Below are 25,753 nucleotides of genomic sequence, written 5' to 3' on the forward strand. Positions count from 1 at the left end.
ACGCTTGCCCGCTGAACAGGCACCACCCACTCAAGACACAACAAGAGGAAGTGAATCGCATCCTGCAAAACATTTCATGTAAAGCGCATTGCCCTGCTGCTTGCTGAACTGGATAGTGGCTTCCTCTGGTGTGGCAACAGCAGATATCTGGGTGAACAAGCCCTGGTCCACAGGGTGTCAGCAGCAGGGTTGTGTAAACACAGCCCGGTACGCACACCTGGGAGCTGTTAGCACCAGCATCAACCCAGACATGGGCACTTTGGGGAAAAGGAAAAAAGTCTGACTAATTACATAAAATACCTAGCACATTTTTCATCACTGAAATGCTAAAAGAGACTGAATGGTGACTATAGTAAGTGTGTATGTTCAAATTGCCTGTGCCCATGTGAGCTCAGCTGCTCATTTACCTCATGTGCAGAGAGATCTACAAAACCTAACCTAGTAGTCAGGCCTTTCAGGCTCGCTGGTCTTCAATCATTCTGCCACACAGCAAACTGATCGAGGCATACGTTCAGATTTACCTTGAACAGTGACTTCTGCACTACAAAAGCAGACTTGTTATTTTAGTGGGCTTGTTGTTAACAACTCTTTATACCTGAATAACAAATGTATTTTCTACTCAGAACCTGAGCAAAGGACCAGAGAATTTAATCCAACTGCAACTACATAATGTTTAGTGTCCAGCTAGTATTATAAATAGTACTATATAAATATATATAAATATATAAATAGTACTATAAATAATAATATTTAAAGCAAACTCCAAGTGAGTCCCTTGATTCCATTTCACAAGTTTTGCTTGCAGCCTGCATCCAGGCTTCACACTGAACTGCAGCACACCCAGGTACCATTGCCCATTACAGTTGTGTATTGTTTAAAAATAAAAATAAAGACCTAAATGTGTCTGCATCTAGTTTTAAGGTTTGAATTAAAAAGCAAGAAGGAAGGAAACAAAGAAAATAAACCAGCCTCCTTCCCATAACCCCATTTCAGTGATCAGACAGTAGGGAGCAGCGACCCCAACATACGCAGGACCGAGCCACTGGTGTGCACCATTTCATCTCAAACACGTGGCTCGGCCAACGGTTGATGCAGCTAGAGGGATGGCTGTCAGGTACCTGCCGCAAGTGTCTAGCTGCTGGTGATATCGCCGTCAGAAATGACTCAAGGATAAGCTTTTTCCATAATAAAAAGGAGAGGACGTATGAATTTCAGCCTACACATCTCCACAAGATGCCTTCTGGAACAAAGGGGAGCATTAGGAAAGAGGGAACCACAGCCCCAGCAGACAGCAAGGCACCGGTGCATTACCTACAAACATAGCACACAGGAAGCAAAGGCTTCCTTTTCAGCATCGTCCCTCCCCAACTGCCCCACCAGCAAGCTGTGCAAGCGGGGAGGAAGCAGCAAGGCCACATGACATCCCAAAACCACAACAGTTATTTTTACACAGCCCAGGCAGCCTTACAGCAGTCGCTGCCTATGAAGAAACGTGCTGGTTTCACTGGTAGGCACAGTAAGAGCACGAGATCTTGCTAAACTGGCTGTAGCAGAGACCCACCTGCAGACAGTCACACACCCCCATAGCAATTACAGATCCAACCCCTGCACTCAAACTGCTCTGTGACCAAGGTACCTGAAGAGAAGGCACCCAGGCCCAGTTACCCCACAATACTGCTTTGTAGCCATCCAAAGGGTCCCTAAATCACTGTGTTCTTATGACACTATCAGCAGTAAAGCAAATGCCTCTTCTTCCTCTTCAAAGAGAACTTCAAGATTCACATTCAGTTTTGTTTTCCAGCTTAGGAGCAGACTCAGAGTCTCCGAAGCCCAGACTTGACTGTATCATGAGCTGCTCTGGCACCTCTTACGTAGGCTCTTTCAAGTGCCCTATTGTTTTAGGGATTACAGACCATTTGCAATTACAATCATCAGAAAAAATGACGCTTCCTTTTTATGCCTCTGGGTAATTTACTGAACGTAACTAAATACTAATTCTATACTATCTGAAGTTAAACATAATTTCATTATACACTTTCATATTCATTTTATTTTTGTAGATCCCTGTATTTCCAGATATCCATTTTACAACTATCTGAGGAATGATAATCAGGTTACCTATCTACCTTGTGTGCATACCTCAGACCACCATTCAGCTGGCGCCCCTGATAAAGAAGCCTACACAAGGTTACTCAATTCCTATTGTCACACAGTAAGCCACACACAAATAATCTAATTTACACCACGGGGCTTTGCTAATTAGCATTTGGTCCTTGAGTTATGAGAAACAACTGCAATTCCGTAGGATTCTTTAGCACTGTTTCAGAACCTTAAGAGACTAATACACTGATGTAATCAACGTTAGCACAAGCCCACTCTAATTTCCTTGGCATCAAGGCTTCAGCACCTTGACACGTAACAGAATCAAAAGGCAATACAAAATTCAACACAAAGCCAGAACAGAAAAGGCATCCATAACATTAACCACCCTAACCTTCCCAACCAAAGCTTGAGGTCTTTCTGAAAGCATGGATAGGCTGCCTTGATTCATTGTGAAGGTTTAATGGATGCCAAAGCCACACATTAACTAGCTGTGCCATGGTATGAGAGAAAGGCATTTTATCCTTTGCTTACTGAGTAACTCCAATGTGTCACAAGAGCAATTAAAGACCTTTGTAGTTAACTATGGACAAATCTCATTCCATTCCAACTCCAGCTATAACTGCTGGCTCAAAAATGCAACTTCAGAACAGTCTTTTCTTGTTCCCACTACCTGCCCTAAATTTTACATCAGGGGCTTAAGTTCTGCTTTCATTTGCAGAAATGTAAGTGGAAGATGTTAAAGATTGAGACCAATAAAAATAAGTATAGAGAGTAGGCAATACCAGAAGAGATACCCAGTCTTCAGTCATATGAAATAGATTCTATTCCTATCACAGAAAGAAACAAGTACTCAGCACTTCTGAAATCCTTCCCAGATTTGCAAATATGCCATTCTGGCAGCGACTTCTTGCCACTTCTTTGTGCCATTGCCAGTTTTGATAAGACAAATTAGAACACATCCATGATGCTTTACCCAGTACAGATGCTTGCTCTTACTGATTTTAATAAGCTTCATGTGTTTTTTAGTTATGAAGAATTACTACTTGCAGACTTCGAAGGCAGAGATCCTGGTGTTATAAACTGCACATCTCCATTAGAAGCATCAATTCTTTAGTGCTTGTCACTCTTCTACCTATGTAAGGCCCCTGTGTTTAAAATGTTGAGCACTCGTTAAATTAGGACAGTCCAAATGACTCAAATCAGGATGCTTAACAGAATCTCAAAGCTCCTTTGCCCACTAATTTTTCTTTACTTAGGTCTACATTTAACACAGTCATGCACATTTTCAGTACATCTATTCCTCCTAATGAGCACAGCCTTTCTTCACAAAGCTTTATTCTAACATGCACACACAAAAAAATTGCCATTGTAACCACAAAGGAATCCTCGCTGGCACAAAGCTGGCTGCAAAGGCAAAGCTGAAGCCATGTTAAGTCATCTGCCACAGATAATGTCCAGTTTGTGCTCCGCACACAGGAAGCCTGTGACAGGAGTCTATGCTGACTGCAGTGAGATCAGGAGCCAAATATAGCCCAACAGTCTGTCTCCCTGCTTCCTTCTGTCCTCCTCCCTGACAATACAACAAAATGGCATAGATCCAAATGGATTACATTAAGATATTAAAGGTTATTGTTGTCTTATGCATCCTGCCTGAACTGCAAGGCAATACAATTGCTGGAAACAAACAGGTTAGAGCGAAAAGAATACAGGTGAACAGGCAAAGAAGCTACAAGCTAGACCTCTAAACACACAGAAATATGCAGACAGGTGCAGGGTGCACAAAACAGCCGAGTTTATCAGTAGGTGTTGGATTTCTGATTACGAAAAACAGCTACAGCAGAAATCATCTCCAACGGCAATCTGCTAGGAATCACAAAAGCACAAAGCCCTTCAACATCAGTCCTGCGGACTGAAGCCCCTGTTAGGGAGCAGAAAAAAAGGTGACAGACAAGTTAGCATGGAAATAAGGAGAAAGTAAATTAAGACCAATTAACTCATTTGAATTCCATGACAGAGGCTACGCAGTCCTGATTACGGGAGGAATTAAATAGTGCATGCCAGCACAAAGATCACCAGAGCTACAAGTATTCCTGGCAGACACGTTTCAGAGCTTCTTTTCCCCATATTTGCAAAGGAGGGCATGTCTCCCTCAAGCTAGTCCTATAAATACAAACAGCAAATAATAGAATTGACTTCTGACACTTCAGCTGGAAATAATGGTCTTCGCTCAAGTAACACTGAATGCCATAATTAAACTGATGAGAAACAACAGGCCCCATTTCTCAAAGCAACCCGTCTATTTCTAAACAAATAAGAGAAGGTGGCACAGCAGAATTAAGTTTATTTAGATACTTCCCCCTTCCACCAAAAGACGTCAACGGAAAAATCTGTATCTTAATGACTTATTTAAAAATAAATAAAGGAAGGAGTCCAGTGAGGACTCCTCAGGTCGTCATCATGGTTCATGCACAGCAAGTTCAAGTCCCAGAGTTTACTCACCATATTTTGTTCATATGAATACACCTCCATACAAGACACGTGACAGATTTGCCCTCATGCAAATAAATGCCAGAACATACTTGTAAGACAGAGCACACCTTCTGTCCGATGGGCTCCTGCGTCAAATAGCATGCCACTGGGGTTGGTGCTGATGACACAGATGTTTCCACTCTTGGTTAAACAGTGCCACTTCCATTGCCACTGCTGGTAGCTAGCCATGAGAAAGTGATTTAAGGACAGATGGAACAATTCCCATGTTCCAGTTCACATTTGTGAATGGCCAGAATTAGTCTGGTTTCAGCAGACTGTGGAAGAAAGGGAAAAGTAATGGTGAACTGCTCTTATAACAAGTAAGGCACGGTCTAAGCTTCTACCTGAGAACAATTTGAAAATTGAAAAAATTGAAAAGCCTGTTTATGTATTTCAAGATTTTCAGACAGAGCTATTTAAGATACAGATTTTTCATACTGAAGCTTCTCAGTTCCATCTAGTAAGATTTAAGCTTCGCCCAAGTAAGGGGACGAAGTACCTGAGTCTCAGGACTTGCACAATCAGACCTGCTGAGACAAGTGGAAGGCTCCTCGCCTACCAATCTCAGCGAGGCCCAGAGTCTGAAATCCAGATAAAAAGAGAATTATCCAAATTGGAAGTAATCTGCGAAGCCCAAAGAGGACCTGTTAACACAGTCTATTCCTGACTTCAAAAAAATCTTCAGAGGACTTATTTAAAAAAAAAAAAAAAAGTCTTCCAAAAAAAAAAACCACCCAGTAGCAGGCCCTTGTCAGCAATTCAGCAGCAAGCAACAGGAAAGAGTCAAAAAAAAAAGTTCTTCTACAGACTGCAGTTTAGCTATATATGATCACGGGCTATTAAAGAGAATCCAGAATTATTTAAAACAGATGACCGTGCTAACAGAACTAGAGCCTACTGATCATTTTTGGTAATACCAAAGGTCTGTTCGTTAATGGAAAAGACTATGAGGAAAACTTTTGGCTGAACTGGGAAGGACCTCAAAAGAAAAGGAAAAAAGTACCTTGGTAGTTAAAAGATGCATCAGAACTTGCAGGATTCAATACAGAAAAACTAGAATTACCAAACTCTATGGAGAACTGTTCAGAGCATATTTAATATATGCAAAGAGCAATTTAACTAGAGTTAGAAATAAACTATAGATCCCCACAACAAGTTTTGAGTGTTTTTGAAAACCTGTTTTGGAAATTGAGAACCACACTCTGAAACCTGAAATGACACTGGTGCTACAGAGGCTCCGACAAAGGGTAATAAAGATGTTGAAATTGTATGATGGATTTACACACAAGAAACTGCAAAAAAAATATTACACAGGAAATTAGGAGAACCAAGCTTTTGCAGTCTGTTCAAGATTACAAAAGGCAAGGAAACTGGAATAAACTACGTAGTTATTTTATTCCAAAGATCCAGACATTCAGAAGTAAAATAAAATAAAAAAAAAAATTAAATCCATGAATTTTTGAGTCTTCAAAAGCAGACCACAATTAGAGGTCCTGGAATAAGTGGCAGAATACATCTGCTTATAGCTAAAATCAAAACAAACATACCTTGTCTTTCATGAAAGAATTAATTGCCAGCTAAGGAGTCTGAATTCACATGATTTCCCCCCCTCCCCCCCTCCAGACAAATTCAAAAATAATTACATGTGCTTCATCAGCTCAGGAGATAAGAATCTCACTTTTGCTGCCTTGCTCCATGGGTAATTGTTTCCAACTGTATACTTAGGAATGAAGTGTTATTTATGTAGATGCAGTATGATTGTACATCCACTTTGTAAAGGTGTGCAGAACTCTGTGGTTTGCATGGCAGAAGGTAAATACAGCCAAGATGATAAACACAAAGTGCTGACCACAAATAGCAGATCCCAAATTGCTTCTTAAGCAACAAAAGCCCGAATTGTATACACAAAAACCCCAATAAAAAAGGGAAAGAAAGGGCAACATTCAGGCTCTCTCTTTTTAAGCAGCAGTAAACAAATGATTGTAAAATACTTCCTTTTTATTTTTTAATCAATATTTTCCTTCCTCTGAATGAATCCAATTTCAATTTCTTCTGCTCATGAGTTCATCACACCCCTGATTTCAGGCAGGACAGAAGACCGCAGGGGTGCTGAGCAGAGCAGCAGGAAGCACGGAGGAATGTTTACATTCCAAAGCAGTGCTCTCACTGACTTTCATACCAACTAGAAAGAAACAAATGTCATTATTAACTTTAAAAAAAGGCATACAGGAAACTTCATTTTGGGTTTTGGATGTGTGAGGGAATGTCAGTTTTTAGTTCCTGCTAGGACCAACTCAAATGCCACTCTTCATCAACACTGTTCAGTCAGCTTTTCAGTTTTGTTTGTGTTTTTGTTTTTCAATACAAGGGATGTCTGTTAAAAGATTTTTAACATATCTTCAGCCAGAGGCTGTTCACATGGGTGCAGTCTGCTTTCTGAATACCTGCTACAAATGGTAGCTGCTAACCAAAAACTTATTAGAATTAAGTTCATCCGGAACTTCTCTGAACACATCTTACTCAAGTTTGAGCTCACTTTTAGTAAGAATATAATGCAGTTTTTGTAGCCATTAATTATCATTCCAACATCTCTATAAAGGCTCTGCTGACTAAGCCCACCTGCCCAAGGAGGTTACACATTTGAACCCATCTGCCAGCATCCCAAGAACCATCACCAAGTCCTACATGCTGGCAAGATTCAACTGTGTAAGGAGCTATCTGGTCCTGGAGCCTGTAGCTACACACACACACACAGAGCCAAAAAATAGGTCTGACCTTTAGAGCGGTGTTACAGATGTTTGTACATCTGTTCATAAGCAAACCACAGAAAAAAATCATCTATGGGATACTTTAGAATATGACAGGATTTCAGTTCGTGTTGCTGGAATTATCCCACTGAAATTCCCCAGATGATTTTTCCCTAAGGAATTTCTGTATTAAAACATGAAATGAAAGCAGGCTTTCAGATAGATTTTACAACAGCACATTCATTGATGAATGGGACACCAATCTGTGCCTCAGTTCTTGTCCCCCTCCCTCCTTACTACTCAACTGCACTTGTTTGCCTCAAAACCCTTTTAAAAGCAAAACCACATATTTTTAGGCAAACAAACTTTTGACTGCAGCTTGCACTACTGACACAACAGTTTGCCTAAAGAGAGGCATAAAACCCTAGTGTTAACAGTGATCAAAAGGCAGCCCCCTCCTTTCCCAGAGGGCGAAATTTGTTGCATATCATGTTTATTACTCCAGATCAGCAATCCCCAAAGAGAGGTCAAAAGTTAACCCCTCTCCTCACTGATTTATGTTGTAGTGGCAGTGCTGTGTCAAATAACAGTAACTAAAGCAACAGTTTTACGTAGCCGACCTGATTTAAAACAAACAAACAAAAATAATCCAACCACACTGCCAGGACTGTTTTCCTCAACACATGCTTACGCTGTGCATGGCCAGCAGCAGATGAACTCGTTGCTGATACAGGCCCAGCTCACACAGCCACAGGGAAAGCCTTCTCCAAAATGCCCCATCTCCTTGCCATCACAGGAGCAAGGATAAGACTTCAGTGAGAAAAACTCACTCCCAAGTTTCAAACCAGAAGCAAGAGGATGAGTTTGGAAGTGATTCACATCCTTCCCCATGTGCCCCATAGGAGATTTTTGAGTAGGATCTATACAGAGTAACAGATCAAAAAGTTTGAGAGTGCTCTCGGTAGACAAAGTGTCTGGACCATTGTTACACTGGTGGGTTGGACAGCCGCCCAAACAATAAGCTGTTTTTAGAAAACTGGGGATTCATCCTCTTATGCGGCATGCGGGAGGGATTTAGCCTTAATTTAGCACCATTTAGAAAAGATTACCCTTTAATTGCAATAGGAGCTGGCAGACATGGGCAGCAATGAAAAGCCTTTATCCCGCAAAGCTTTCAATGACCAGCGGCCGTGAGGCAGCACGAAGCGATGAGCCACGCTGCCACAGCCGCCTCGCGGCTCCTGGGGACCCCACTGCAGGACGGGGGACTGTGGCTGCTGGCTCCTCTGTGCCATAAGGGAAGTCCAAGGAAAGACACAAACCCCTCATTCACCAGCATGCAAATCAGGAAGAGCAAAGCAGAAATCGTGGTGTCGGGGGGGCAGAGAAGCTGCGACAACGCACAGGGAGGAGCCGCGGGCATTTGAGGAGCTCGGACGTAAATAAAGCACAGGGCCGAGACAGGAGCTGGCTGAGCGCGGGGCCTTTGCTGGGACAGGAGAGATCGTACTGGGCATTTCTTCCGCCTGGGTGTCAGTGCCACCAGGTAAGCAGACCTCAGTTCTCCCTGCTGCTCTGCCATTCCCGGGGCCAGGAGGCAGAGAGGCCTTGGGCCGTGTTTTTGGGCAGCGAGTGCTCTGCTGGAGCAGATGCGCAGCATGCCTGAGGTGTAGAGTTGCCAGATCACTGCCAAGATCCAGTAGCTCCTAGCCACTCAGGAGCCCATTGCAAATGTCACCTAAATTGGAGCAAACCTAATGCTCTTCCAGAACAGGGTCCAGGAAAATTGAATTCATGTTCAAACATTTTGTTGCAGCAGCGAGGCCTGGCTTACATCTGTACTCGAACAATGGACTGGAATAATCCCAGTTTAGGCTGGCGTAAGAAATCCCGGAGCCTACTGCAGAGTTTAATTCAACCCATTTTTGTTTTCAAAAGTTCAATGAAATGTAGTAACTTCTATGTATAGAAAAAGCTTGAAGCCAAGGTTAAGCCTTCCTCCCTACCCACTCCTCACAGCGCCCGCTATTTCTGGTAGCCCCAGGGCTGAAAGGTGATGCTACTGCCCATGCTGGCTGAGCCATCTGAGCATGCTGGGAACCAGAGAAAGGAGGCTGGGAGCTGGAAAAGAAAGCTGTCGGAAGAACTGCTTAGGAGCCACAAGAGCTACTAGTATCACAGGAGAAAGCAGATCTTATATAAGGAGGCAAAGCACACGTGTCTGCTGGGAAAAATGAGAGAAGAGAGACACTGAGACAAGATCTCCCTGGAGCTACTGTTGATCAAGAGAACCAGTGTGGCAGAGACTGCAACTCAATTAAGGAAAAAAATACTGGGATGAAGAACAAAACTAAAGGCAGCAAGAACCAGGAGCTGGAAGAAGAGACAGGAGCCTATAGTTATGAGTCCACATTGCCCTTCAGATATGAATTGGCAGCCAGCTGTCCTCATTCTCTTCGTGTGGTAATTGCTTTCAACTTCTCAGCTCATGCCTGTCTCCAAGGTAAAGACCAAAAAGCACCGCCTCCAGCAGCCCTGTGATAGCAGTCCTTAAGAATATCACACATTACCCAAACCTAGATAACCAAAATAAGTTAATAATATCTCTCTTTGTCAGAGATACAAGTCTATTCCAGACAGTATCTCAGTCTTAAGTCTTCATATAGGACAGAGAAATCCTAGCTGGAACAAGGAACAGTGCAGTTTTAAACTTACCCGGATATTAGAACTACACTTTGGTCTAGTTTTCACACACAGTCAGACCACTTCTGACCTTCTTCCAGCTGCAGCAACAGCTATAGAAGGGAAAATGGATGACCAGCCTCAAGTCTTAGCAAGTAAGCATACCAGATAGAAGTATCATGGGTTATTTGAAAACAATACCCAACTTGAGTAATTGTCATTTACCCACGGTAAAACTAAACATTTAAAGTTCCCTTCAACACTAAGTCTATGTAGCCCGGCATTACACTGGACCCTCAAAACATCTAAATACCTTAGAAGAACAAACAATAAGATTTTGACTTAATTTTTTTAAAATTTTTTTTAAATGAGAGATACATTTTGCAGGTATATATTGAGAGCGTTTGTGTAATTTTATCTAACCGAATACACCACTGCAAAGTATCACATTCTTGGCATGCGGATAAAGTCAACTGCTCTACCACTCTCTCCAGGACTGAACAAGACGCACCCCCTTGTGCAATGTCTGGTGCAATGGCCTGGATGCTGAAGTTGCTGCCAACAGATGACCAGCGTCTAACAACATTAGATATGCTGAGAGACATGTGTTACATGTAGGCGGAGAGCGGGCCTGGAGAGAAACCAGACCCCAGATATGCCATCCATATTTAATGCAGCCACATGCCAGTGACACAGGAGACACTGTGACGTTCACAGTGCCATGGAGTGCATAAAGCTACGCCTCTGTGTTCAGATCATTTGTTGGTGTAGCACATCGCCATCCACATGTGGCCTATTCTGGGACATGGAAGATATAATTGCTCTAAAGCACACTTTCCCAAATTTCAAAAAGCAAGCAAGAGTTCGTAATAAAGAGCAAGTCAGGACTGCAGTAAGTTTTAAAGCCATGTTCTTCAGACATGACTTTCGATTTCTCCTTCTGCTTTTCAGAATCGAACACGTGGCTCTTCCTAAGGGCACACTCAGTAGCGCACTACTTATCCCACCTATTTTTCTTGGATATTGTTACATTTCTTTTCTTTGCATTCACTGCTGCTGCTGCCCTGCTGTTCAATCTCAAAGAAAATTCCTACACAGAACTCATTTGTGAAGCGTAATTAATTCAGAAACAAATTGCCATCTAAACTCAGTATTGAGAGAAGCAGAGAGCCTCATTTTGTGCTCAGTGACATACTGGAGCAGATCAGTTTTATTTTTAAGACTTCAAGGAATATTTCTCTGTCTACCCAAGAGTTTATTCCAAATTCAGAGCTGGATTTTGAGCCAACTGAGAAGGAGCACTCTATTTGTTGCATTAGAAACTGATACTGTTTTCAGGCACATAAAGACCTCAAATTTAAGGAAAGTAAGAGGTATTCTAGCCATATTCAAATTCCTCAAGTGTAACTTTTCCATTACTATGCTTTTCTGCATACTGAGAAGCAAAAGTAGCAGCAATTTCATGACACTAGATGAGTGAGTCCAGTTGGAAACCATTACAGTTACACTCTGCTACAGTATCAGTTCCCAAGGCAGGATGGAGACTGATCTTAAAACACAACGGGAAGAGTTAATCCCACACCGTAACACTGGAGAGTATTCATGTACACACAGACACCAAGTACTGGCCTGTTCTTGATAGCTCTGGCTAGCTCTTACATGCAAAACCTAGCTTTAGACCCTTATTGAACCAAGACATAATGGCACAAAGCTCAGATCTGGACGAGCTCCTCATCTTGTGGAGGCTGTATTCCCTTGCACATCAGTGCTTACTGAAGATTAAGGCCACATTCTTCATACAAAGCCTAATATTGTGTGCAGTAAGGCAAAGCTAACACATGACTAACACAGCGTGGCACCATGTAACAAAGAGTAGCCCAGGGCACGAGATATACCTCCATAAAACAGGCAATTTCTATGGACACAAGCTTGTCACAGAGGAGAACACGGACAGCAGAAATGAGAAAATACATTCCTTATGAAGCACACACAGAAATACTGTGTCAACTTTAGTACTATTTCAGGCCTATTGTGAGTAAGTACAGGACAGGCCTGTTCTGAAAATAAGGCTATATACACAGCTACACTGATGAAGGCAAGGCAGAGCATACCACAGGCTGATAAATGCTCTTTGAGGCCGGTTCTCAATACCCAGAGCAAGGACCTTAAAACCAAACAGACGCCCCACAGGGGCTTCACCAGCCCCACAGCGTCCCCAGATGAGCCAGACTCCATGAGCCGTCCCCCCAGCTGCAGCCCCCACACGGCAGGGGTATGAAAGGAATGAGTGCCTTACTGTGTTCACCCAAACCATAACAATGGCAAGGTCAGAGGGAACATCAGACCGATTTTGAGTTAACAGGCTCTGTGTCATGCTAAAATGGTCCTTTTCCTTCACTCCCAATAACTCATTGATACTTTGGGGCACTTGGCCACACAGGCTAGATTAGAGCAACCAGCTACAAACTAGTACAGTAGCTAACGAAGGTCCACCCAGCTTTCATTCAAAGCAGATATTAGCAGCACTCTCCCACTGTTACATTTCTTCTTGTACTCCTGCTGCTTGGTTTATATTTGTTTCCCAAGTCAATCAAACAGGCAACGAGGGATCTTTAGAGAGACCTCTCCTCCTCTTCTCCTTCTGTAAAGATAATATATATGATCAACCTGATTTATTAGTAAATCCTAATTACTGAGGGGAAGGAGAAGGATGTCTCAAACATGAAACTGGCTGGAATACTATGATCTCTCGACCCTGCCATGTATCCATGAAATATAGAACATTTTGACAGGAAAGATTTCCTCCAAACTGCCAGGTCATGCCTATGTTCAAGCCCGGCAGCCCTGATGCACAGCCTGCACCCCAGCCCTCAGAGGCACCTCACCTTCCTAAAAATCAGGAAGGAGGAGTCAAAAGCTAAGATCCAAACTTCCAGCCTGGTTCTGCTGGACACAGACTGTTCTGGGTACACAGTTTCTCTCCAAGTCACCACTATACTCTCCTCCACTGGGGACACAGGAGGACAGGAAAGTATGATCAAACATAGCATTAATCCAGGATTACTCCATCAAAATACACTTTTTCCCAGTCCAGAACCCCACAGAAGTTAAACACAGTTTGCAAGGACAGAGGGTAAAATGATGCAGAATGCAGGGCAGGGAGGGGGGAACAATGACACTTCAAAACTCCTGCAAATAAGAGTGACTAGTATGATCACTGCAAAAAAAACAAGAGTGGGAATAAACCTATAAAGCCTGCTAAAGGCCAGACGCTGACAGAAGACGACCCATCTCTGCATTCCTTTCCTAAGAGGTAAGGCTGCAAGTGTCACAGCAGTCAGCATTCCTTCGGTCCTCCTGAAATCCAGTCAAACAACTAACATATCTCACATGCCCCTCTTGCTAAAAACTAGATTCAGCTACTTAATCCTTCAGCAAGTATTCACTGCCTAAAAATAAACTGGGGAGGGGGTGGAATCATAAAAATGAGTTCAATCTTTAGAACTGTATCCAAAACTATAGGGTATATTATTAAGTACAATATGAAATTTAAAAATATACATATATAAAAACTAGTACAAGAAGCAGAGTAACAGAATCACAGAATAGTTGAGACTGGAAGGGATCCCTGGAGATCATGTAGTCCAACCCTCCCTCCCTCTGCTTAAAGCAGGGGCAGCTACAGCAGGTTGCTCCAGACAGCATCCAGTTGGGTTCAAATGGCTCCAAAGATGGAGACCCCACCACCTCTGAGCCAAGAAAAGAAACTTAGAAAATAAGTTAAGCATGGCGCGTTGGGTTTGTGGTTAATTACGTATGTGCTTTGGTTCAGTCTTTAGTTTTTATGGACTGTTCTGTAGCAACACAAATACACTAGAGGCTGGAGCTAAACAACTCCATAGCTGGAATTATTCCAAGTGACTCAAATGTGCTCTTAAAATATTTCTATGATTACTGAAGGATCTTAGAACAAGACTTCATTGTAACTGGGCGGCAGGGGGGGAGTGTTTAAAAACACCCCCACTCTCCAAACACCGCTCTAATTTAGCCAGCTAAGTGCAAGCAGTCTCATTTCCCAGGGCTTAGTTTGGATATTTTGGCTTCAGCCCACCTTTAAATAGCTTCCTGAACTGGACTCTCCATAAAGAACATAGGCTGCAATCATGCAAGAAGCACTAATTACCTTTAAAAGAAGAAACTACAAAAATAGCTGCCTTGTATTTCACCTATCGTGTCTGAGTCAAATGCGACTGAAATGAAGCTGGGGCAAAGCTGCAGGTGGGAGTGAGCAGATGTCATACTCAAAACCCTCGCACACACGCATGTTCCTACCACGGATTTCTTCTCCTAAGCATGTCCTGAGCCCTTTCCACCCATCCTAGCCCACAACCACTGCATGGTGAACCTCACATATCCTCCTGCCCAAAAGGTGCCTGCTCGCTGCTGTGTGGAAGAGCCCCTGCACTGCTGCCACGGCACCCAGCATGCCACCCCCTGAGAAACCACCCCACAACCACATACGCTCAAGCATCAAGTGATTTATGTGCAAATCTGCTGTAAGGTCAGAGCCAGCAGGCCACCACTGACAGACTTACCTGTCTTGCACGGATAAACTTCCATTTGAAGTTGGCTGGTAGAGTTAGTTGCAAGACAGCGAGAGTGCTCTGCCTAGAGGTTACTTACGCTGGGGAGATCACCACTCCTACCCACGGTCACCGTGCCCTACACATAGCAGCCTGGAACAGGCTCACCATTTTCCTTTTAACCCAGCTGTGTATATAGTTGTACACGTGGCAGTGCTATAACGTTAACACAGCACATACAGAAATGACAGTGTAATGGTTACTTTTATATATATATATATTTATATATATATAGGCACATGCACAAATAGATACGTACACACATTTATACACACACACAGAAACACTAATGAATACAACAGTTACACATAGCGATGCCTGATGTTTTAAGAAAAGTATGACAGGTTTGTAACAGAGTAGTAACATTAAATTTCAAATAAAACTCCTAGTATCTTATATGTTATTCTAAGCCTTCACTTTTGAAGACCTCTCAGTAGAAATCCTTCATGAGAAAATAAAGGAGAAACTTTAGGTTATATAAAGTACTCTGCTCTCCAACTTCAGTGATTTCATAATCAACAATAGTAAAAAAAAAAAAAAACACAAAAAAAAAAACCAAGTCCAACCCCCTGTGGGGTTAGAAGGGAACATATGACCTAAGAGGCAGGAGGCTGGAGTTGGCTGGAGTCTGCTGAGCCGAGCAGCTGCAGTTTCTCTTGGTACGGGTGGGAGTAAGGAGCATCGACAGAGCTACCTGCCACCCACCCAGGGTCCAGCTCAGGTCCTCCCCAGCCTTAGAGGCTCCCTTTCCATTTCCAGTCGGTTAAGGCTGTGGCTCTTTCACACACACCACATGTAGGGAAGGACAGGAAGGTGAGAGAGAATGCACTTGTTGAAAAAGAAGTGTTTCCTTTAATCTTCTGAAAACAAAGAAATTTTGAGACTGAATTACCAAAAGGATGCATATTAAATTAGGAAATTGAATTCAACAACCATAACCAGAGGGGATCTGAATGAAAGAGACAGACCCTTGTGAAATGGCAAGCATGCAGACTAAAAGCCAGATGATAAGAGAGGCAGCTCTAGAACTACCCAACTCCATTTGGGAAAGATGCCTTCAAAAATCCTTTCACAGATCCAATGAATCTCTCAAGGAAAAGTTCCTCAGAAAGCAGAAACTAGATTTGTACAGACATCCTTTAAAAAAAACTAGAAGAGGAAAAAAGAAAGAGGAAGCAAAAGCTATCAGACAAGGCTGAACCATCCTCCATCAGCCCAGCTCCAGGAAGGAGGTTTCTGATGAGCACAGGATTGGGCAGCCATGGGGAATGTTTTCTACACGCTCACTGTAACCTAGGTTTTAAAGTTAAAAGTTCAGTGCCTAGCTAATGGCTCATTTTTCCCTTCTTACCCTTCCCCCCCCCCCCCCCACTCAACTGGCAGCTGCCAAGGTCTACATAAGAGACTGATTTAGACATCCTTTCTTTATACATAAAGAAGTCAGCGATCATAAACATCCCTCAAAACACATTCTGAAAGAAAAAAAGCATACAATGAAGGTCTTTTCTTCTTGTGTTTAGCTATTGTATGCAAAAAAAAAAAGAAATACCTCATTTTTTTCAGACTTCTCATAATGCTAGAATTCACCAGATTTCACTGGACACATGCGTATGTACACAGAGAAGAAACAAAAACACAGGTGGCTGCCTCCTGCTGCACGACGCTCAATACACATCTATGCTTTATTAACTTCCAGTGTCAAATACAAATTGATATGGTGTTAGTTGTGTGTTGTAGGGAAATTTGTGTTTACATTGAGTAGGTCTGATATGTTCAAAAAGATTTCTTAATGCAATTCAGCAGGGTCACATGAAATCAGCCAAGTCCATCCATTTGGTAAGTAATTGCCTGCACTGCACCACAAGCGTGAGAGAAAGGGCTCATCCCATGGACTATTTTTAAGGGAGTTTTATCAAGAATTAAGTACATAAACTTCACTTGAAAATAACTTTTGGAATTTCAGGGTGTACTTCCTTTCTCCCACGGGTAAAAAGAATAAGAAATTTAATCTCTAAACAGAACTAAAGGAATGAATTTTAATCCAAGATTAGACTCTAGTGGTAATGCATAAAATCTAAAATCCCTTTCCTTCAACTTACTTTCTTACAAATTTAATGAGGAAAACATCCTTAACAGACTCATTGACACAGTAAGGAAACTTGTGATGCTGTAAACTGAGGATATAAGGGGACAGTTTAAAAAAAAAGAACAGAAACAACACAACTAAGCTTGCTCTTTCAAAAAGCAAATAAGATATTCCAATGCCACAAAGTTTTTGGCTGTTTCCAAAAGGAAAGAGTTCACCACCCTTCCACTGCTTCAAATTTATTTAAAACAGCTGTGCTCACAGAACAGCCATCCCCATTTCCTGCCCATTAAAACACTCCCAACCCATTTAAAATAAATGGAGGGAGAAAAACAAGACAAAAAACTGATGCTGCAACTGCAGAATGAAATCCAAGCATTTCCGAGGGCGTCTCGCGACTTCCAGGCTGCAACATGCTGGCTCTCCCACCAAACACCGAGGCACAACTCCAAGGAAATGCTAGCACATGATTTCCCTCTTGCCAGGGAAGAAAGGTCATTGCTGTCCTGGTCATTAGATTGCAGGGTCTGTCTGCATTCCCATTAAACCTCCCATTTGGTAAGTAATTAGAGCACAACACAGACTATACTTTTTTGCTGTTTTTAGAAAAGTTGCTACAAAGGCTCTTTGAAAGCACGAGCCTTAACTCACATTAAACTCAAAGCAGCTCCAGAGTTAAGGGCATGATTTGGTGTATGCATTTGTTTATGTTAAGGGGTTAGCAGTACAAACATCTGCACAAGGTTAGATGCTCAGTTAACACTTCATACATGCGAGTCCAAAACTGTATGAGGAGTATCAGAGGTCTTAAAGTATTTGGCATTTAAAACACAGCTACCGGAGTCGTGGAATTTTTGCTATTCCAGAGAGAAGGGGAAAATGCTGGGGCAGTTCAGGGATTTCCTAGCCTTTGTCATTGCACAAAAGAAACAAATCAACCTAATTCTCAATTTCTCCTGCCCCTACCCTCAGCTCCAAAAGACTGCAGGCATATATATATATATATATATATATATATATATGTATTATAATGTATATATATATTTTTAAGGCACAATTCCTGATGTCTTGGCATTTAACTCTGGCAATACTGCCAATATATATTCAGTGCACAAAGCCAAGATTTTGCCTATTTAGGCCACAGCAGCAGCTTTCTCTCTCTTGAATAGGTCTCCAGAAGAGAGACCTTGAACGTTTTAAATCCCTCTCACCTCAGTTAGCTTTTCTGGCAATACTGTCATAACTCACATATGAGTCAGTCATATCAGAATGGTCTCTAACCCCACTGAACTCCCACAGGCTCTTGTCACAACTGAATAATCAGATGTGAGAAATATCTTATTAATTAGGAACAGTAAATAACAATTCTTCCCTCTTCAGCTCTATGCAAGCTTTGCAGTTGATGGGAGGGGACAAATGCCTTCCTGCCCACCCAAAACAGCTCTGAACACCAAAGTGCCAAGAAGAACACAACCATTATCTCCTACTATAAGCAGACTGAAAAAGTTATATGATGTTTGCTAAACTGATCGTGGATTGAATCAATGACACAGAAAACCAAGCAGCATAGAAGCATTAAGGTTGGAAAAGACCTCTGAGATGATCTGGTCCAACCAAAGTTTATATTTAAAAGAAAAATCTTATTAAAAATATGGAAGGAAAGAAATTGTGATGCAAAACTAAAAATAAATCCAATTTAATGCTCCAAATTGCAATCCACTTCACCTGCCTTCTTTTTCTCATCAGAAAAGGAAGACCACAAGCAACGTTGAATAAACCTGCCTTAGCAAGGGGATATTCCAATTTAACAAAATTGTTTTCATGCACTTGGAGTTAACTCATTTGCACTATTTAAATGCAGATTTAGTGTAGCTATACAGTATGCTAAAGATCCCACTTCCACACTAGACTTACTTGTTACGTACACAGAAGACAGATTTTTACATGACAGGATCTCATTCATCTTGAAAGCCAGCCAGCCATTCAAATTTAAAAACAACCATCCATATTGTTATGAAAGACCAGAGAGCTGGCTGACAAAAGCTAGAGCAGTCAGATTTATTTAAGATTACAAAGCTTATCATTCCATTGTAACTGGGAGAAAAGAAAATCAGGGTCTTTTTCTGGAGGACAAGGCCAGGACAAAGCCTTCTTAAAGTACTGATGCTGCAGAGGGTGGACAAAGGCTCACATTTCCTTACACGTTTCGTCACACTAAATATGTCGCTGTATTCAAAATGCAAATGCTTTTTTAAAACCCTCTGCCTACCACTGCAGCTGTAAGATGTGGGAGAATATATCCCAGTACTGTTGAGTGACAGAATGAAAACCATTACCGAGTGTGTAAAATAGACTTTTGCAATGAGAAATGCCAAAGATTGAAGCCACAAATGTTGGAAGAAGAAAAAAGAACCATGAAGAACAGGTACTTGAGAAAGGGAGAAAAAAGACACCTCTTGTTGTAGGTCAAGCCTCACTGCTATTGACATTACAGCCGTCAAACTACGTACATTTCTATAAGTCTGAAGGGGACAAGAAAATCTGACCTGGAAATGAAGAAATCAATTCCTGTTCTTCACTCCAAGAGAGCTGATTTGTGTTAAAAAAATATTACCCGATTTTTAAACAGTGGAGAAAGTTTGTGCTTAACCATTTCTTGGTTAAAAATCAAATACTTGACAAAAGTGTCACCAGAATGAGCCAAGGGGAAGTGCTTACATAGCTGCCGAACACAGTGAATCAAAGACACATATCAGACTGGACCCTTATTCACACAGCTACAAGCTTCAGAAAGTTACTGGATTAAACTGTGCCACGGAAAAGTTTAAATCGTGAACACTGCTGAATGGTTCCATCTAAATCAGAGATCAACATTTATTTAGCAAAGTAAGTTTTGGCAAAATGATCTTTCTTCTTTTGACAGAACGTCCCAAAGCTGAGGTCACATGCTACATGACTATTTTTTCTGCTCACAGACTCTTGGGAACAGTCGTATTCACCCTACAATAGCTGATTCCTATTTCAAAGGCCAGAATGCCCTCTCCAAATAAAATCAGAGCAAACCACAAAATAATCACATAATGCCTTCCCAAAAAATGCGTTCTTTCAACTTCCTTCCCACCACCCCTGTGCCATGAGGTCCCATTCATGCACCAGCAGGGCACCCCAGCAGGCTGTGACGGGGCCACCCCTCTCCCCGCACACCCGCAGCCCTGCACGCAGGGAGCCTTGCAAAATCCCTGTGGGGCTGGGAACACGCGACCCCCTTCTGCATGCGGCACAGCAAGCTCCCAACGAACGTCTTCCCTCGAGCGTCTGAAAAATAAAAAGGGGCTTTGACCTCAAAAGGGGACTGTTGATGCAACTAAAGTGTGCACATGGGAAGTAACAAAATCTGATTGGTTTGAGCAGGCTGGAGGGCAGTTAAAACATCTGTTTGGTCTGCAGTGATAGTGGAGAAATAAGCTTATTCACCCACTAAGCCAACATACTTCTTTGCTTAGGAACCAGTGCTAGACTACACGGCCAGTTCTGTTCAGCACTGGACGCAGAGATGCTCCCGACTGAATTTACAGCCGTAATACTTCACTGCCTGCAGCGCAGCGCTCAGCTGCACCGCTTCACAGGCTCGCTAAGATCCAAGCTGCACGTTGGCAGCAATTAAGGAGTAAAAACAAAGATTAAGGAGACAAAGGACTGCGGTATACTGGCAGGGCAGGCCGGCCGTACAGCCCGCTGCAGCACACCACCAGACATGCCAGTCATTTCTGCGGGAGCTACACAGGCCCTAATATGGCACGGCTGCTCCCAACCCAAGTGCCAAACATGGCCCTGGGACTGCAGGGAAACCTATTTCTGACTAGGCTTGGGTCAAAATCCCCAGTTCGGCCCACATCCACTCCAGCCACGTGGTTTTCTTGGTCAAGGACCCTCTGGGCACTCCCCTGAGCCTGCCTTGGCCTGCTTTGGCCTGCCTGCTGACAAGGCCGGGGATGGAGGGCTTTTGGTCCTGCCACCACCCGCAGCACAAGCCTGGGGCAAGCTGGGGACAGAGGTGGCATCTGCTGCATGGGGCACATCCAGCTGGTGTAGGGAGAAGAGCCGGGGAGAAAGGAGCAGAGGAAAGGCACAAGATGGAGAGAAGGAAGAAAAGAGCTGGAAAAAAGGGGAAAAAAATGAAGAGGCACCATTCTGCAGCTTTTCCACTTAAAACCAGCTATTCTCCAAAATGGAGGCTCCTACGTTCATTTGGATGGCAAAGTTTATTTATGTCACTTCCCTCTGCTAAGGCTTTGTGGATCATATTTCAAACCCATGTTATATTCCTCTGTTGCTCAGTTACAGATCTGAACAAACCATTCTCTGCAGTCTGCCAAAAGCAGAGAAAGAAAGCGAATGAATGCCTGGAGGATGAATCACCCTCTGGAAGTCATCTTATGGCCCCACACTGCTACAGATTAGTCACAACCTCACATACAGTAGAGTGAAAGAGGAAATGGTGAATCCATTAACTCCAGGGCAGCACACAGCCCTGCTAACTGCTGTTCCCACCCCCTCGCCCCACTCCTAGGAAAGAGAGGCACTTCTCCAAATCATTAGAATTTTCTTTCAGGTTCGAAGAAATATGTTACTAAATTCAAAGGGATGTATTGGGTATTAATGCCCCTGAAACTACTGAGTTTGTTCCAGCGGTTTTTGAAACAGCAAGTGAGAATTGTGATTTGAAACATGTAAACTGCAGGGATCACCACAGCAGAGTCTGAAGAAAACCCCTGCGCAGCCAGATGCTGAGACTTTCAGTTTAGGGGCAGGATGTCTGACGCAGCAGGGGCCGCACAAACTTCCGCCCCCACGAACAGGATGTGCGGGGACACGGCAGGCACTCATGTAGTGGTGCCCACCAGAACCCCTCCAGCTTCATTCAAGCCCTCAGCAAAACCGCTTGGAAGAAATCTGCCCCTACAGCACCTGGGCAGAAGAGCTGCCAGCATGTGGTAGTTAACACAGCATTCCTCCTGCCAAAGCTGTTTGCATCTCGCTGTACAGGGAGGCGCCCCTGTCTTCGTGCTCCCTGAACACCCAGCAGCCCCATCCTGCAGCCCACCACCCCAAATCTGCAGAGCCTCAGCTCTGAAGTGCCCTTATCTGGAACTGCACGCCGAAGGATGCCAAATTTGAGTGTCTAGTAGGAACACCCTCTCCGGGTAAAGACAAAAAGTGCTGCAAGAGGGACCCATGAGCACCCTGCGGGTACGGGTCATGCCATTCAGGCAGCAGTGTCACAGTCGAGCTCAGCATAAGACCAGCTGCAGGTGCTCCTCTCCATCTACCTGCTGCTGCTGTAACCCAGTCTCAGTGCTGTGGTACCTGCACAACCACTTGCAGCGCACGGGGGACCCAAATCAGGAAACTGACCTAATCCGAAAGCAAAAGAAACCTGCTAACAAAAACATAAAAAGGGAAATTTGCCTCCGTTCCAGAGCACAGATCACTGCATCCGCCCCACCAGCACAGCCAACACCAGGCGCTGCCATGCTTGCAGGGAAAAGATATGCAGCAGAAGGGACTACAGCTGCCAAACTTTTGTTTTGTGAAACCTTGAATTTAATCAAATGTAGAAAATTCAAAACAAACTAAAGTTTGTTGGATGGTCTGGGACAGCCCTCATTCTTGGCCAAGGCACAGACAAGCATCAAAAAAAAAAAAGAAACAGCACAGTTCAAGTCCCAGCTCTCAGCTGAGACTACAGAAACTTAAGGGAAACCACTACTTCTGATTTATTTTTTTTTTTAATACTCTAACCAGGACAGCCACCCAAAGGTCTGAAATATTCTACCAAATATTTATTGATGTTCTATTAGATAGTATGAAGTGCATTTCACAGGAAAAAGCACGAGAAGAAAATTAGGCATCTCTATGAGGAAATCATCACTTCACTTCTGGAATAACAATCTTTCTGATTTTTAACAAGGCAAATGAAGCAGCAGTGGCAAAGAAAATGAAGTTAAAAACACGAAGCCTTACAGGTTACTATTTCCAGTACAGCAGGTAAAACTGGAATGTTTAACTGTTCAGGTTTGTTTTCACAAAAATACAGATATGCAAGAAAGGTAGCTTTTCCAAAACACAGTAGCAGGTGTCCACACTGCTCCAGACATCAGATTAAATTACAGGTGGCTGTATTCTTAATGTAATCCAATCATAATTCATCAAAATATAAGTATTTTAGTTTGCTTGGGGGCTGCTGACCCCACCACAGCTTTGTCCTACTTTAGACCAGAGACATCAACTCCATCCTCTCCTTACATTTCAAGCGTGGCAGGTGTTAAGAGTCTGTCCAAGTAATAACCACCATTAAATCCATAAGAGATGTTCACAGAAGTCTAAGTATTTTCTATCAGTATGTGCAAAACTGATCAGTTCCCCAACAACTTGTAGCTGTCCTTTTTTTATTCTACATTTACATATGTACAACCAGAATCAACTCCGGCTTAACAAGGTCTATCTGGGAAAACCGAACCAAACCAAACCAGCACACACTTCCCTTATTTTACACACTAACTCCTTTGATTTAACAGTGGTAGATGGCTGGGTGTAACGTCAAATGCCATTAGGGTCCTTCCCTTTCAACAGGAATCGATATGACCTCTGAATATTTGTCAGGAGGAGGATGCAGATGTGTACCTAAGGCCTTATGGGTATTACTACCAAACATCACTATCTACCGTGGAAAGATCTGGTGTCAAGCAAGTGCTGAACTATGGGCACAGAGGATTCAATCCCCGTCTACCACTGGCTTGTTATGTGACTTTAACCTGGCCATTTCTTTCCTCTGCCCTTATGCTCCATCACACAAAAAGAGCATAGCAATCCAGAAGCACAATAGGTAAAATGCTTTGAAAGTAAAATCCAATAACGAGCTTTTATGTCAATAAGGTATTCAGCATTTTTTCCCAACAGGAAAGGGCATGATTTCTTCTCCCCTTTTTAATATACACTGTTCAAATGTTAAACCAGTCCTGCGTCCAATTAACTGTTACATAGGTAAGTGACTTAACCAAAGCCAAACTTCCCTCCGTGATCAGATAGTGTACACTCCATTTGAGCAGTATATTCAAATAAGAAGCACAAATATTTCAGCCTGGGCACGTATCACCTCACTAGCAGAATAAGCCCCACTTTATCTTAATGAGAAATGAGGCAGCTCAAGGTTTCACTTGAAAGCTGCCTGAGAGAAACATTCAGGTCTATCCAGGAGCCCTCTACAGTGGGCTCGTGTTATGTAATGAAGTCAGTACACAGTCCTGGAAGGCAAAAACAGAACCAAGAGCCGCTGCCACCCTACAGAGAACCGAACAGTCATGTACAGCTCACTGCTTTCTCTCCTGGCATTCTGCAGTCACCTCAAATAACTTTTCCTGTTAACTAAAGATTTGGTTAACACTTTCCCTTTGTCTTCCCCTCCCTAAAAAAAAATAATTAAAATGTAAAATTATTTGGCATACTCTCCTGAACTGTTTAACATTTGCGGTACCTTTGTATTGGCTTGCCTGTCACAGGTACACCTGGACACTCAGACAGTCACACAACACCCTTACCATGCACCTGCTTCTGTTACTAGGTGCATTTGATGCTCTCAAGAGCACAACTTCAAGACACCACGTGAAAAGGAAAAGAGTGTAAGGGAAACAAAAAACAAACAAACAGAAAGGCAGGCTATATTGTGATGAAGCCCAAATAATATCAGAGAGAACAACAAAACACTAGTTTTATTGCTGCTCTTCTTTCATTTGTAAGCTTTGCCACCCACCCCCGCTCCATGAAAGCACAAAGGAGGCCTTGTCATTAGCTGTGGTGTACTGACACCTGCTCTTAGGATTTAAGGACAGCCACAGTCTACTTGCACACTTCTACATTATTACATAAATAAATAATTCATAATATAATCGTGCCCCTGCTTTCAGAAGATTTAAATGCAAGTCTACCACCACCACCACAACATACACATCTAATCTGAAAGTAGCTTTGGACAGCAGCCAGTTTCATATCTAACCCTACAGTTAGCCATAAATCTAACTGACATCTCAAAAGCAACTCAGAAGTACTGAACGAAGCAGATAACGCCTCTTCGAAGCTAGCCTTCCCAGCCACATTCTGCTACAAATCACCAGGATGCCAATAGCTGAATCCTCACACCAAGAGCCGATCCTGCGCACCTTCCCGGTCAGTGTGGAAATGGCTGGGGCAGGCAGGCAGCCCTAGCATTTGTACAATTAGCGCCAGCACAGACGAAGGCTCACGGGATGCCTTCCGAGCTGAACACAACCTGCAGAAACAATTCTTTGTTGCTTCATCTCCTAGCAGGGAGAAAATGACGATCAAAACCATAGGCATACAGTGTGATGTAGTATTTCACTGGAAGCCACCATCCGATCCATCTGAACTGGGAAATGTATTTTTAACCTCTAACATTTAATAAGATTTGATATTAATTTCATTTTACAAAGGTAAGGGTGGGACCAAAATAGCCAGTAAGTATACCTGGGAAGACACCACTTTTCTAGATATCTCAAATGAAAACTGTGGAAGAAACACAGCACAAATTACCCTGATGGGTAATATGAGATATAAGCCAGCATGTGAATAGATAAAAGGACAAATACGCTCTCCGAGGACCCCAACTAAAGAGAGTTTTGTGCAAAGCCTCCGTGCAAGGAGAGGACAGCTCCCCAGTTTTATCACGATGATCTGAACTGCAAATACCACATGTACAAAGGTATCTTTGCAAAGCGGGGTACAGCAATGAGGATGCCATGTGCACTTACCAAAGAGATAAAGCTGGGGAGTTACGGCTAGGAAGTTCTGCCCCAATCAGGCAGGGGGGAGAACCTGGCCAGAAAGCTGTGCAAGACCTGACAACCACAGCCAAAAAGCCTATACTCTCAACAAGCTATGTTCTAAAG

General features: G+C 42.9%; 1 protein-coding gene across 7 annotated transcripts in view; it reads right to left on the reverse strand.

The window, feature by feature from the left end:
- The window catches only part of BICD2 (BICD cargo adaptor 2), an 88,038-nt gene that overhangs the window by 59,309 nt on the left and 2,976 nt on the right, over positions 1–25,753 (reverse strand). The window lies entirely within an intron of this gene.

The sequence above is a fragment of the Anser cygnoides genome, chromosome 10 (genome assembly GCF_040182565.1).
Source record: "Anser cygnoides isolate HZ-2024a breed goose chromosome 10, Taihu_goose_T2T_genome, whole genome shotgun sequence".
Classification (NCBI taxonomy): Eukaryota; Metazoa; Chordata; class Aves; order Anseriformes; family Anatidae; genus Anser; species Anser cygnoides.